The sequence below is a fragment of the Pantherophis guttatus genome, chromosome 1, assembly GCF_059756535.1.
Source record: "Pantherophis guttatus breed Tessera chromosome 1, ASM5975653v1, whole genome shotgun sequence".
NCBI classification, from domain to species: domain Eukaryota; kingdom Metazoa; phylum Chordata; class Lepidosauria; order Squamata; family Colubridae; genus Pantherophis; species Pantherophis guttatus.
In genome coordinates, this window is record NC_142063.1 from 108,290,930 (window position 1) to 108,307,341 (window position 16,412).

At 38.9% G+C, this 16,412-nt stretch overlaps 1 protein-coding gene across 2 annotated transcripts in view; it reads right to left on the reverse strand.

Annotated features, from left to right (window-relative positions):
• Positions 1 to 11,419, reverse strand: part of EPS8L2 (EPS8 signaling adaptor L2) — a 101,381-nt gene extending 89,962 nt beyond the window's left edge. For both annotated transcript variants that reach the window (XM_034416805.3, XM_034416804.3), the window contains exon 1: positions 10,554 to 11,419. The gene's annotated coding sequence lies outside the window, so the exon portion shown is untranslated. The remainder of the gene's footprint in view (positions 1 to 10,553) is intronic.
• Between the last annotated feature and the right edge of the window lie 4,993 nt (positions 11,420 to 16,412).

The following is a 16,412-nucleotide window of genomic DNA, read 5'->3' on the forward strand; positions in this document are numbered from 1 at the left end:
AGCATTGCAGTCAATTATATATATGAAGTACTGTTTCCCGAAGGGAAACCAAGGGATAAAAATCACTTCAGATCTGAAATACATGCAAGGCATTGGTTGGGGAAAGAGAGCTATTCTCTCCTAAATATATTAGTCAAAGCATGCATGTAAAAACAAATGATTCAGTGTTATTATATAAAAGGCCATATTTTATAATGAACTCTATACAGAAAATGTCTTCATAGTAATGGATACCAGAAGGATTATGATGAATTCTGTAGACATGTACAGCAGAGGTGGGTTTCAGCAGGTTCTGACCATTCTGGAGAACTGGTAGCAGAAATTTTGAGTAATTCGGAGAACCAGTAGTAAAAATTCTGACTGGCCCCACCCTCATCTATTCTCTGCCTCCCAAGTCCCAGCTGATTGGGAGGAAATGGGGATTTTGCAGTAACCTTCCCCTGGAGTGGGCTGGGAATGGAGATTTTACAGTATCCTTCCCCTGTCACGCCCACCAAGCCACAGCCACAGCCACAGAACCGATAGTAAAAAATTTTGAAATTTGGAGCCTACCACTGATGTACAGTGGTGGGCTCCAAATTTTTTAACAACCGGTTCTCTTCCCTAATGACTGGCTGGGTGGGCGTGACTAGGGGGGGTTTCAGTCATGTGACTGCGTGGGCATGGCCAACTCTACATCACTTGTGTGGGTGGTACCTGTATGGGAGAGGCAGGGTTGGGGAGGGAATCTAGGGGGCTGGGGGGGAGAGGAAAGAAAGATCCAACCTCTGTGTGTGTGTGAGAGAGAGGGGGGGGGAGAGAGAGAGGCTGCATCAAGCTTGACTGGCTGCGAGAGGAAAAGAAGCGGGGTAAGGTGGACCCAGAAGTTTCCCGAGTCCCCTCATCCCAGAACAGCAACCTTGCACTCTCCCCTCTCAGCCAGCTTTTTTGAGCTGTTTTCAGGCTGATTTTGGCTGGAAAAATGGCCTGAAAATGGCCTAAAAAACAGGCAGGGCCAGCCGGTGCTCTGATTTGCCGGTTCTCTGAATCATGCAGAATCGGAACAACCGGTTCAGATGAACCAGTCTGAACCGGCAGCAGCCCAGCTCTGGACATGTAGAATTTTGCACTTCAAAAACAAAAACTTCTGAATTGCTGTCCTTGAGGTCCGTCTAGCCCAGATTCCACTTAAAACATAAAAACAAGTCCCAAGATCTGCAAAATAAAACCCAGCTTTTTTCCAAAACTGGTGCTCTCTAAATGTGTTGGACTAGAGAGCACCAAAGGAGTGGTTAATTTCACATCTGCAGGAGTCTGGGTGGGAAGGTGGACTTGGGCAATCTTGAACAGATATATGGTTTGTCTCAGAGACTTTTAATTATTCTTGTCCTCCTTTTCTTTCATACTCTGCTACTTTGATACATTTGAAACAGCATGTGTTTGAAAGAGAAGTTTAACAAATGGAATTTAACCAATTCCAAAGGTTAAAAGTGAATGTTTAATGGAATTTTAACAAATGAGATATTTGTTTCTAGACAGATCAGCTTCTGTGTAAACAGTGATAAGAGTACATTTAGTGGTAACACAAACACACTTAGAGATTGTGAGAAATAAAGATTCCAGTCATTTAGTTTTCTGGAACGGATCACTGTACACGTTTACTAGCTGCTTTACCTCTTCGATCCTGACCTGCTCAAGGTTGACTCAGCCTTCCATCCTTCTGAGGCCAGTAAAATGAGAGCCTCATTTTATATATACACTGCCCACTCTTGCTAAGACAAAATCTGCCATAACTCCAGTCTTCCACTTTCGAGGAAAACCATGGAAGAAATTATTGGACTTGATTTTAACTTCCCAGAGTTCTAGCTAGCTATACCTAATTGCATCAGCTCATAGGAAACCTTTACAGCTGCCTGAGCCAAAGCAACATAAGAACAATTCTGAGACTGGACATATATAATTACAGGATGGGTGGAGTGACCAAGGCAGACTCCAAAAAATGCAAGAAAACTATCATTTGGAAGGATGTGTGACATACATCATTAATTTTGGTGGCAGCACAGTAGGGCAGAGAACAGGTGATATGCATCATTCAGTTTTCTAAATTTTCTAAATTGATCCAAATTTATACAACCCAGTCTGATGTGAACAACTTGAAGTATACAGGTTTCCTTTGCTGATTTTCTCAACAGCAGAGGGTCATCGTATTGACTCTGGCAGGTATGTCTTCAAGAAAAATCCAAAAAGATTGACAAAGTCATCGTTTCATGTTTAAATCCAGCTTAAATCAGGGTTTTCGATAGATATAGTTTGTGGCATATGCCGCTTGTCTGGGCTCACATATTTGCCTAACTATAAAACAGAGCTAAACAACACTGAACTCAGTGACTAGGTATAAATATTATATCATGTTTCAATATGTTTATTTAGTTCTGATTTATTGGCAGGTTGTAGAACTCCAGACACAATGACTTAAATATTAAATTTATGCCTTACCATATTATACTATCTATAGACTATGGTTTATTCAGTAATACTTAACACATGACTTTAATGCAATATATAACTCCAATAAATGGAATTTCTTCAAATAGAGGAGTGCACTATAAACATCTGTTTGTAAACAAAACATTTGGGATGTTCTATCTTCTCTGTTTGAATAATATATAGATCCCTATGCATAATTAGAGTGTAAATTTCATGACTTTTCTGATCCAAAAGGCTTCCCTTGTGATAATTATGCTACATAGAAAGCTGCCAGGAAATTACATAATTCAGAATTGTAGTAATATGATTCATTATCATTAATTTATATTAGTGCAAATGAGCCCACTCATTTTGGGCACAGAGCCCTTGGCATGACACAAGCACTACAGTCTGTGTCCACAAGACAATAGATCCCCAAGGCACAATAATCCACTAAGTCAATGAGTGATACTCTTGATCATTTCTTTTTTGCTAGCTTCAACCAGAGATTCGATACACAATGCCAATAAGCTTTTTGTTTACATAAAGGGCAATGGAAGTAACAATTAATCTCAGTAAACCAACAAAACAGAGATTGCAAGAATTACAGTACTTCCTTGCTTAAAACTTCCGTCTGACATAAAGCAAGATATGCTTGCATTACAAAACCAACAAGTTCCAATTTCTGCATGACAACTCCTGTTCTTAACAAAACATCTTCAAAATATCCTTCAGTCATCACTGTGATTCATTCTTCACACAGGACAAGGACTTAGAGCAGACAACCAGCTTTTCCTGTTCTGCTGATTGATCTTTGTATAGGCTGTGTGTCACATGCCATAAAAATTTAGGAGGCTGGCCTTCTCTTGTTGCCCCGACAACTGACCTCAGCTATCAAGAACTCTCCAATTATGCCAATAGGTGGCCTTTGATCTCATAATCTTTTCCAAGTCAGGTTGTTATCTTGCCACCCAGCACAGAACTTGAGTAAATGTGAATATGAGCTCAAGAGGCAGCATCTCCCAAGTTGGTACCCCTCCAGTTGATTTAACTACAACTCCTATCGCCTCTGACTAGGCATTTTACAGCCCCTGGGTCACATCCAACTCTTTGGCTCTCCCTATCTGGCCCGTGTGGGATCAATCAGAAATTAGAAACCAATGTAAATAAGATGTAATGTATATTCTTACCAGTAGCAGTTAATCAAAACCATACAATACAATACAACCGCTTTTTATAATGTGATAAAATTAATACTGAGTAGAATTAAGTTCAGCCAATTGGTCCGATCCTCCAGAACAGTCCTAGTTTCTCATACGGCCCCCTGGAAAAAATAATTGCCTAACCCTGCCATAGACCAACCCTCCTCACTCTGATGGGAATGTTCATTTTTTAATATTTGTCTACAACAGTTTCATACAGTAAGAAACTTAAAAGCCTGCAACAGGTTTTTTATTGCCTGTGTCATATTGTACAATAAAAGAGCTTGTGATCATAGTTTTTTTTGAACAAGTCAAGAGTGACTTGCCTCGCATAAAACAATAAGGAGTAAACCATGGTTTACATGTCACAGTTACATGTTTCTCACAGTTACTAAGGCCACCAAATAAAGTGCACTATGGTTAGAACTTGATCATGCTTGAGAAGTTCCAGACACTAAAAATATTTCAAACTGAGTTACTGTAGCTTTCTGTTTGTTCAATTTCAAGTATAAGATTTGATGCTATTCTAATATGATTAGGAGTTGTATGATCAACACCAAACCCCTAATAATTGCTCTCCCAGTCTTTGAAGAATGTATTATTCTTTGCAAGCTTATTGCCTTAAAAATTGGATCAGAACTTAGTTTTGACAGGTGCTCTGATGTCCCTGCAGCATGGGAACCTCTAATGATCCAGCCAAGAAAGAAGGGGGACACGATGGTCAGCAGTTCAATGGTTCAAATCCCTAGTGCTGCGTAACAGAGTGAGCTCCTGTTACTTGTCCCAGCTTCTGCCAACCTAGCACTTCGAAAGCACATAAAAAATGCAAGTAGTAAAATTGGAACCACTTTGGTGGGAAGATAACAGCGCTCCATGCGCCTTCAGCATCGAGTCATGCCGGCCACATGACCCTGGAGACGTCTTCGGACAGTGCTGGCTCTTCGGCTTAGAAACGGAGATGAGCACCGCCCCTAGAGCCGGAAGTATGCATGTATGAGAGAACCTTTACCTTATCTGATGTCCCTGCATCATGGGAACCTCTAATGATTCAGCCAAGAAAGAAGTACATTTACTCTACTTTCTCAACAGCTATTAATCAACTGACTTGTATGGAGCCTGTCATTCACAATGCACCTTGCATCACCTCTTTTTAACTAGACGAATTGTTAGACCAGAGAAGGTTGACTTGGGCAGTCTGTCTCTCATTCACTGGCCTGCCTTATCTTCTTCCTAAACTATGAATGTTAATGATCAGGCTTGGCCAATCCATCACTTTTATTTACCCGGCAAAGATGAATTCCACCCCTGAGCCCTGAATATTGCTTTACCTAATCAATAGACTGAATAAGCCAGATAAATTTGCCAACTGACCATGTCTTCTCCTTGACAAGCCAATAATGGAGATCTAATATATAGAAAGCTATTATCGAAACTTTCATGACACGGAGCTCAACATTGATATCTGCTAAGTGCTGCACAGCAATAGGTTAAAGTTCAAGTCCAAAGATAGGAATTCCTAGAAATACATGATCTTTGTTTACTTCTTCCATTTGCAGCTTCCCATTGTGGACTATGTAAAATCCCCATGCAATCTTTTAGAACCAGATTCATGTTTGGCAGAATCATCAAAACCTAGTTTGTCCCAGATACAATTCTGAGAGCACTAAGGACTCCACCGTTCAACTCTGAGCTACAAATACTATCTTCCTTTGGGAGAAATTTAGCTTCTTAACTTCTATGTGAGAACTAGTTTGGTGCAGTGGCTTAAGACAACAGCGTAGAAATCAGGAGACCATGAGTTCTAGTCCTGCTTTAGGCATGAAGCCAGTTGAGTGGCATTGGGCCTGTCACTCACTCTCAGCCCAGGAAGGAGGCAATGGTAAACCACTTCCAAAAACACCTTGTCAAGAAATCTGTAGGGGCTAGTTGTCTCCGGGTGAATAAAAAGAATGGGATTGGTCAAGACTGAGCATTAACATTCATAGTTCAGGAAGAAGACAAGGAAGACCAGTTGCTAGGAGTTAAAAACTAACTGGAAGACAGAGACACAGCCCAAAAATCTTTCTCTATAACTCCAGACCAGGAAATTCAGCAAATGATGGTCACATTATCAAAACAAAGAAATGGACGAGCTCACTGCAATCCAAAAGTTTGGCTTCATTGCTTGTGTGGCTGTGAGACTGAACAGAATTAGAAGCTGCAAGTTCAAAGAGGGTGCTTCCCTTCCTATCTTTTCTTTTCACAAAGCTATTCCTCATCTACCTCAATCCTCCCTACCCCTTTGGTTTCTTGAATTATCAACAATTTAACTGGAGCAATTTTACTCTTTGTAAAAGCCACTAGGCTTAGTTTAATTGAACCAGATCAGACTGAGTTCACAAATTACACTAATCCAAAATATGATTTGCTTGATTTGGGTTTGATTTGTATAAACTCAACTATTATGGATTGTAAACCAGGATTGTGCTTTAGCACATATGAGGCCAGCCAACTGTGGTTTACGCTGCAAACCAAAGTATATATCAGACCTGGTATAGTTAAGAAATTTATCAAAGTTGGACAGAAGATATTGACAACCCCAATAGCTCAGTAGAACTGTCTTCCTCTGTTTGGGCTCTGACAAGTTTCTCTGGTTTAGCAAATATTCTCCAGAAGAGAAGCTGCTGGAGGGCCTGGAAGCATGTTATGGCTTGTGGTAATAAGAAAGCTTTCATAACATGAATCTACTTCTACCATTCCTGAGATTAATCACCTGTATTTGTTACTGTTGTGGGAACAACATTCCTTTCAACCTTCAGGAATAATAACTCATAAAGTCTGAAGCCCTGATGCATTTCAAATAAAGACTGCAAGCCCAATGATAAGATAGCAGCAATAGATAGTTGCTATTGGTTCTGTAGCTTTGCCACAATTGTGCTTATTGTGCTTGTCTTTGAGCAAATATCCCAGGGCACCAACATATCAGCCAGCATTGCCGATACCCAAACAAGTTTTACAACTGTAAACATAAATTCTATATGCTAGAAACGGGGCAGAGAGGAGGGTTAGCAAATTATCCCTCTTCCTATTACATCATTTCCGGTCCATTTAATTTTAGTTTCAAGCCTGCAATCACTATCTTGCTCTGTGCTGGTTATTATTTGCACACTATCTGGAAAGGAGTCCAAAGGGATGCTTAGTATATTACAATAACTTCCAGGAACTAGACATAATATATATGCAGATTTTAGTTAATGCTAGTGTTTTCTTTTTTTATCACTTGTTCTGCCTTTCTTCTTATTACAGAATATCCACCCCAAAAAAAGGGGGGGGGGAATGATTTATTTTATTGTGGATTTTTTGAGTAAGCCATTGTTGGCAAGATTCACACAGCTCTCCAAAATAAAGAAGGCAGAATTATGGCTTGGTGCTAAGGACGAATCCGTCCAATCTCTTTGTAGGTATGGATAAAAATATATGTAGTTTGTCCCTGGGAAAGTAGCATTTTCCATCTTTTCATCAATGCTACCTACTATTTATATCTCAGGGTCAGAAAAAAATGAAACCATCAAGTTCTTTTACTTGACTTGGTTGTAGATCAGACATTCTCAGGTCAATCTACGAGTATTTGTAGTGATTCTTAACCCTGTTTGAAAATAAATTTAGCTTTAGGCCTCTGGCTTCATGTTGTGATCAGAGCTACAGATACGTAGTATCAGAAAAATGGGTGGATTGACCACTGAAGAGGAAGAAAGGTAAAGTGAAGGAAACAATATTGCCCACATAGTTTTTTCTGCTCAGTTGCTAGAACAGGGTGAGACACCCTGAGAAGCACTATCTGCAAAGTAGTTTGATCCCCGATAATTTACTGTAAATTCACTGCTAGTTTGCAAGCTTGCACTGCTCTGAATGATAGACTATGAGCCTTCTGTTGGGAGTATTGTAAGAGTACCAAGCCATAGCAAGACAAGATAATCCCACTTCTACAGCAAGATGGAGACTTACTGAAACATGCAAATATCACAGAACAGATTGGCAGGTATATAACAAACAGGCAGTGGCATTACTCATTCCATATGAATTCACTTAAATTCCATTCTCCAGAAATACTTTAACATGTTGCTGTCATAAACCAGAAATGTACTTGAAGTTTTCTTAAAGCTGCAACCCAGTCATAGCACTGAAGAAATGTCATTTCAAAAAAATGATAGATATCAAAGCTATAAAACAAAGAATAAGCATCTTGATAAAGATGCCCGAATAATTATTTGAAACATTAATAAGTATTTGTGATTTATTAGTAGTTATTGCTTTTTTAAAAAAAGGTACTGCCTGTAGAGAATTTTGTACAATTTCTATCTCTGTTGGACCTTAACAGGCCAGGTTTCTGCTACATGGATGTATTTTTTTGTAATTTTAGGCACTGTATTATCAAATGTTATATAACTTCAGATATTATCACATCCTGTAAAACACGTCTTCACATTTTTGTAATTTTAGACACAATCTCTTTTATAGCCTAGATGTCGAGTGTTCCTTTTGGATTTTACTCTGTGGTTCTATAGTAGCCAGGTTGTATTATAGATGTATTTTAATTTTATCTCAAGTTTAATTTACTGGTTTCTTGAGATAGATTTATAAGTGTTCAGAGATCACTCATGGACATACTTGTTCTGGTCTAACAATGCGATCAACTGACTGACTGAATTCTTACGTCACTTTGCCTCTTTGCAGAAATCCTGGAAAGGCATTGACACACTTATTTTATAGAGGAAATCCTAATGTTAGGTAGTTGCAATTTCTAGAAATCCTTCAAGACTGAACAAGGGTTTGAACACAAGTGTAAACAGGTTTCCTCCCCTCTTTCAACTGGGCTGCTCTGGCTGTCTGATCATATTTTAATCCAATGCTGGATCTGAAACTTAAACAATCCTCATAACCTGGTGGTTCATGCTGATATCAGGGTGGAGACTTGCTATGGGGCTCAGTTGATAAACATTGTTCCAGAAACTTACAGTATTTATCACTGGCTGGAATCCTACTGAGTATGACTGCATCATTTCTTTTCAATATAAAAAGTATTTTAAAAAATAGACATACAAGGCCTACCGAATCTTGAACCCTTTCAATCCTGACATAAAATTTGAAAGACAAGCAGTAAATTTCCATATTGCATTTATAACTACATGAAGCCCATTATTTAAAATCATCTCATGAAGTGGAACGAAAGGCTGCATTATGCTTTTGCATCCATCAGGTGCCAAAGGACTGTAAGTGATTTTAAAGTACCATGAAAAATGTTTTCCTTGAATGTTTGTGGTATTATATTGTAATATATTTCATGTATACCAGTATATTGTAATTACAATTGGAACCAGGACCAATCAAGGATGTGGACCTCTTTTACCAATTGTGCTAAAATAAGCTGCAGTTTTTGTACCCCATCATATAATTCTGGCCTTACAACTTTAGCAAAACATCGTACAAAGAAGTCATAGAAAAACAGTTCTGCTATATTACAGCATTAGAAAATGAATCAGCCCCGAGTTTGTTTTCATTTTGCTTAGTACACAGACCATCTTGAACCTTTTCTTATATTTTTCCACAGCAATGCTAATATATTCCAACCGCTTGTTTTATAACAGATCCTTTTAACCAAAAATAGCAATCAAATGGGACTTCTAAATAGGGCCATTCTTTTCTCTAGACAATTAAATCAGGTTACGCAGTAAAACATTTTGGAAAACTTAAAAATTCTGATATGCTTAATGTTTGTTTACTTGGCAGCATACTCGCATAAAAATATAAGGCAATATTTAGAAAATTCAGATACTCGGAATGCTTAGACATTTCATATCAGAAGTTTTGAAATTTAGCTATGTTCTTTAATATAGAGATACAGAGTGGTTTGATTGTTTATGGTTTGATAAAAGTCAGGCAATGTTTTACTTCTCCTTTTTGTGCCTGGCCAGAAATATTCATATCCATATGATTTGTTAACAGCCTCCCTGTGTATACTTGGTATGACTTCATTAAAGTGCCTAATGAGCAGCCTGTCAAGGCTAAGATAATAATTTATAAAAATATCCTGTTCTTTCATGTGATATTTGTATCTAATTCCAAGGTCCAAAAGGTGTAATCATACTATGCCCTCACTGTAAGCTTGTAATTTGTGGGTGAGAAAGGAAAACTCTTGTGTTTATGCTTCCAGGCAGTTAAATATTCAATATGGATGAGAGATCCTGCTATTAAACCTTATATCAAATTATCCTAATTAAAGTCAAGCAACAATTATGGTCAACTGTCCTATTTGTCTAATGATATAGTGATTAATTCCCTGGATTCCATATCAGAAAACACTTAAGAAAACTTTCTTCTACTGGAGAGAAGAAATGGGGGGGGGGGAGAGAGAGAGAGAGAGAGAGAAATGTATCTTGCAATATTTGCTATTGAAATTCATGTATTACCGCCGCCACGCAGGCAAAGGATAACTGCGAAGTTCAGAAAAACGGGTTCCATACAACTCAGCTTCTCCTCTCGTTAGGAACCGGCTGTTAGAAGGTCATTGGACAAAAACTCCGACCAGACTGGTAGAAAGAAATCCCAACCGATCCATATTCGGCAAAGTTGTGTAAACCGAAAATAAAATACCGAGGCTTCCCTCCCCGAGGCAGAGCGTTCCCACGCTCAGGAAACTTGCTGTCCTGGATCTTTAGCATTAAGGCAGGGATGGGTTTATTATGGCACACCGACGAGGCTGAGAAAACGCTGCCCTTTCCCCCCCCGTTTTCTGTACTGAACTTCCTCCAAGGTTGAGTTTCGGCTGCAGCGCTCCCTTTTCCAGGTAAGAAGAGTGCAAAAAAATAAAAAATGGTCTTCCGAGAGTTTCCCCCCGTTTCTTGTGGGGGACGCAACTACAGTACTCACCTCCGTTGGATCAGGCAGGCGGACCCTCCTGTTTCGCCGCCGGTCCTTGTCACACTTCTCCCGCTCGCGATTCCCTCGTCCTCTTCAGTCGGCCCAGAGTCCTGCCATGCCTCGGCCCTCGTTCCCGAAAACAAACAAACAAACAAAAAAAGCAGGGTTGTCGTCGTCCTGCGTCGTCCTCTTCCCTCAGGCGCCGCTGGCTTCTCCTCTTTTCTCCGCGTCCGGACGAACAAGCGTCGCCGTGAGCAGGTGGAAGGAGGCGGCTTTCTTCGCCTAGCTAGGAAAAGAGGCGGGGTGGTGGAGGAGGACGAGGAGGAGGAGTCGCTGGGGCCGCAGCTACAGGTTACTCCCTTTCCCTGCCAGACCGGCCTGGGATCTCTGGTGACCCCTGGCGCGACGCTGCCGAGTGCCGGGCTGGCCTCCGCTTTGGAGCCCCGTTTTATTTCCCCGAGATTTCGGGGCGGGGAGGGGAGCCATTACTTCTCTGCAACCCTCCCACCGCACTTTCTTGCCCCTCTTGTTAAACTTTTTTCACGCGGAAGGAAAAGTGAACTACGCAACATAGACACGCGCAAACACACAGACACACGAGCGCGCAAACACACACCGCTAGCCGCGGCTGGAAAACGTTGCCACACGAGTGCCAGGCGGCTGCCGTGAAAGGCGGCTCCCGGGCTAGAGGGCTGCGTGCCAAGGCTGCTCCCGAGGGGCATCGTTTTCCAGCTTTGCGCGCGGATCCTAGGCTCCTCCGGGGCTCATTGCACCGCTCAGACCTGGCCTGTGGAGCCTCTCTGCCCAGCAAGGGCCTGACATGAGGAGCAGACGGAGGGAGGGAGGAGTGCTCCTGCCCAGCCCGGTGCGGTTCTGATGGAAGCGGGGTTGACAAGCTGCCTTTCAGCACAGCGGGCCTTGGCCTGGACCGGAGTTGGAGGCGGGAGAGAAAGTTAACAGCTCAAGTCTAGGCATGTTTTCTGAGAAGGAGGCCTGCTAAAGTTGACGCCGTTAATTCCTCAGTAGAAGCGGCCTTGCTTTTGGTATTTTAATACTGTATGTATGTATAAGTAGCTGGTTTCCTAGAAGCGGATGCCGTGCAGAGTCTGCCTAGTTACGGCAGTGTTTAGAGGGGAGATGTGTAGGGATACCAGGGTGTACATTAAATTCTCCTGGGAAGTCAGAGAAAGGTCAGTCTTGGTGTCAAAAAAACACAAAATCGCCAGGAGTTAAACTAAACAACCTAGAAATAAGGAGAAATGTTCTAAGGGTGAGAGCAATCCACCAACGGAACAGCTTGTCTTCAGAAGTTGTGGGAGCTTCATCACTGGAAGCTTTCAAGAAGAGACTGGACTGCCATCTGTCAGAAATGGTGTAGGGTCTCCTGCTTGGGGGGGGGGGTCTGGACTAGATGATGTACAAGGTCCCTTCCAACTCTTATTCTGTTTTAACTCAGACTCTGAGTGACTTCATTTTTAAATAGCCTGCCAGCTGTTGATCATCTACCACAAGGAAGAGGTGAGCTGGATGGCTCCCTTTGCATTTCTTTACCATTATCCATGATGCATGTTTATCATTGATTGGAAACCCCATACGGACCTTTTGTGTAAAACAGAAAAAAAATCAATTTATAATTTAGATTAGACAGGACAGACTACAGAAAGTTCAATTGTAACTGTAAACCGTCTGTTTAGTCTTTCAAACAAATTGGGATTTTTATAAATTTACCTCTCGTTCTACGGTTACAATTGAACTTTCTGTAGTCTGTCCTGTCTAATCTAAATTATAAAGACTAAACAGACCAACAGAAGATGGCACATTCCACATTTGTTTAGTTCCTGCCACTGACAGGAGGTGGTAAACAACAATGGATAAACACCAATACACTACTTATTTATGATTAAGCACCTTAATCTGTAGAGGAGTTTGCATCAAGCTTGGGGGGCCCTGCTGCCCGGTTTTGTTTATTCTGATTTGCAATGCTTCTCCAAAGTCAGGGATGGAAAAAAAGAAAGTTTTCTCCAGTTTGTCACTTATAAAAGTGCTGTGGCTTGAAATTGAAATCTTGTACGTGTATCTTTTTAGTGACAGTGGTGCTGCTTTTCCTGGATGATGGGGGCATTGGAAAACTGCCATAAGGTTTACACAGAGCCTGACTCTGCTAGGAATGACATGTGCCCTTCTTCACTAAGCAGCAATTTGCTCTTGCAAATTAGAAACCAATTTAATTTTCATTATAAAGGCAAACTGATATTCTCAGACTAATAAATTACAGTATACTGTTCCAGGAAAGAAAGAAGGGAGGAAGTTAATTGAGTGACTTCAAAGATTGTGATATCCAGATGCACGTGAAAGTGCCTTACCATGGCTTCTTGATACCAATAGCAGTATGAATTGTTCCCAGATTTCCCCCAGTCTTTTTAATTTGCAAGGGGAGAGGGAATGTGCTCAGAACATGTTAAATTGACAGATTTCTCAAGGGTACAATGGTAGATGTGGACATACAAGAGACCCACATGATTTCAGTGCATGAAGGAATTTGAAGAGTGTGGGAAAGGAGATGCCTATTCGACATCCTGTCCAGAGTACACTTTGGAGGCTTACAGTCCAATCCAAGCAGTGGACAGTGAAAGAAAGAACTGAGATCTTTTAATTCTAGGCATATGCTTACTCTCCCAGATTCAGATTAGTGGATAGAACAGATTTATTTACATTAATATATAATAATGCCATAGATGAATCAATTTGCAATATCCTACTCATTTTTAAATGCCTCTAATAAGAGGTGGAAGAGTTATAGTTGGCGGATTCCTAATTCCAGAATAAGCTTGTGTTTATTGCATTATCTATGACTTGAACACAGAAATTGTATCTGTGTAGGCTGATTTCTGTTTGGTCTGATTCTCTTATTTTCTGCACATTAAGACTTTTCAAAGCCCAGAGAATGTATTATTGAGGTGAAGAGAGCCCTTAAGTTGCCTTTAGCGCACATAACTTATTATGTTGTGGACAGAAATTTGCTTACTGCATCTTATGAAATCTAGTACTTTGCTTTGTTTTAATTTCCCTTCATTTTGTTTGGTTTGGAAATAGCAAAATAATGCAAAACAGCAAAGCCTTATCTCTATAGGACATCTTGTTTTTTTTCTTCTTTAAAGCAAAATTTTAAATTAAGCTAATGATAGTAAACCAAATTGTGTGTAGAATAAGGTTTTTTCCTTGAAGCAACCACCACCCAAAGCAAGATTTTGACATCTAAAAAGCATATTCTTTATTTTTAATGCAGCTTTAATTTAAACTTGCTTATCCTGTTCTAGAAGGGCTAGGCTTTTTAATTAGACACTTAAAAATGTTAGTGTGTTTAGCAATTATTGTGACTTCACCGTGACAATTCATGTTCATATATACAAATACCAGATGAAGCATAGTATAGAAATATTTGGGAAATCTACTCCATGGTTCAGTTAAAATTATTTAAGGTTACAGTATTTCACTTTGATACAGGAAAGCACTTCTAATATGCTTAGTAATCAATGTAAACCATTTTTTCCAATCTGATACTCATTACAGTTTTCACATTTGGCTGGGAATTGCAGTCACAAAATACCTGAAGGGTACTAGATTGCTTTAAAACATTTATTAAATGTTGTGTATGCGTATTTGAAAATATTATATATGCCCTTTAGATTAGTTTCTGAGCTATTAAGATACTGCTTTGTTTTATACAGATAGATTACATAAAAAGAATGGACAGTTTAGCAGTATCCGTCTGTAAAACATTTAGTGCATCAGTATGAATATTATTAATGCTATATATTAGATAAAAAACATGAACATATAAACAACAGTTCCGTTTTTTAGCTAGAGTTGGCTGTCAAATGCATCAAGTTCTTCCCACGAACCTAGCTGCCTAGCATGTCGTAATGTATTTGTGTGTATATATTGGAATCCAAAGTGTGGTTTTTTGCAATTAATGATCATTTTGTCAATGCACAGATTTTCTTAAGTGTTGTCCAAGATTTTTTGGTAAAGTACACCCGGTTTGCCAATAACCACAGGCACCAATATAATCAAGTTTATGCCATAATATTTCAACTTTGATTTTCAGATCTTGATACTTTGTGATCTTCAGTTCTTTTGTCTTCTGTCTTACTATCCCGATATTGCCACATCAATTATCCATACTTTCTTCTTTAACTACAGTTAAATCTGATGTGTTATGGAGCAAAACTATCACTTTGTCTTTGCAAATCCCACATTTTAACCTGCTCACCTTCAAATATTTTTCGACTCTATGTTGCCACCTATTTTTCATTACTGGCACATTATAATTTTTACAAAGTTCCAGTGAATCATTTTGGTGTCTGTGTTATAGCATTGTTTATAATCAGTTTGTGCAATCTTCCTACCAAAAAAAAAAAAGTGGGGAGATTTTGGATCCACCTATTCCGGGAATGTTTTGAGAATTGCAATCTAAATGTTTCCATGGTAGTAAATGCTATTGATCATAATGAAAAATATTTATGTAAACATGCACTTGAACATATGCCAAAATTCACTGAGAGTTACAAATCACAATTGTTGGGTTGGTAAGTGTAATTATAAAATTATATGTCATTCTTCTTGTTTCCAAAGTTTGGCTCATTCTGATTTAATCAGCACTCATTCTAATTAATTGAACATTCCTGCTGCATTGTTCTGAAATGTCAGAAATAATTATATGTTAGGCATTCTTATTATAATCTTCACAAAATCTTGAACTTTCCTCTATCTCTGGTCCTAATACATCAATACAAGGCACTTCCAGAGAGTCAGCCCTACAAAAATGATAAATGTCTGCAATCAAATTTGAAATAATTCCAGGCTTTTACAGCTGTAGGACTCACTAAACCCTAAACTTGACATTTCTCTTTCCTAGATTAATCACAGCTATGCCTTTTGTGAAATGCTCCATTATCTATAAGAACTCCATAATATTTAGCACAGACAAGATAGACTTACATTCTACATTCGACTATCATTGTTATCAGAAAAACAATAAGAGACACCCATTAAATATACAATCTATGAAATATTTATTTATTAAAAAGAGATATAAAAATATAAATACAGTAGTTTTGGGAGAAAAAAGTCATATCAGATCTATATATCTATTTTTGTTAAAAAACACAAAACAAGTATTTATAAAAGAAAACTGGAATGTTGCAAATTAACATACATAGAGAAAGACAAAAGGTAAAATTCATATTATACATAGTTTCTAGAAAATTCATTTATATCTTACTTTTCCTTAGGATTACAAGAAACACGAATGGATGATAAAATCACCAGAAATGCTCTTAACTATACTCAAAACAAATAACAATTTGAGATATTCTGAAGGGGGAAAACATGTTGAAAAAGAATTATTCCAGGTATTCTATAAGACTTATAAAGTGAAATAATTCTCAATCTAATATTCTTGAAATGAAACTTTGAAATGTGTTATTATGCAAACAAGAATGCTAACAGGTTTTAGAAAGATTATACATAGGTCAGAAGAGCACACTACATCTTTTAAAAACTGTAATGTACTGAATGAGTCTACTAGCAGGATTTACATACTAACCTACATTATAAACCGTGGCCTTTAAATGTATCTCACATTCTACTAAGCAAAAAGCAAAGGAACCACTTTTTATTTTAGTATAATGTGTAACTTCTGTCTATGATATGGCAGATTCTGATGTAATATTTAATATTTTCTCTTTCTGCTGCACCTTGCAAATCAGAATTAGAAAATATCATAATTCTAATTGTAGACTAATTGATGATTTGTTGGCCTGGTGCAGATACAACAAGAAAAAATATACTTGCCACAAAAATTTG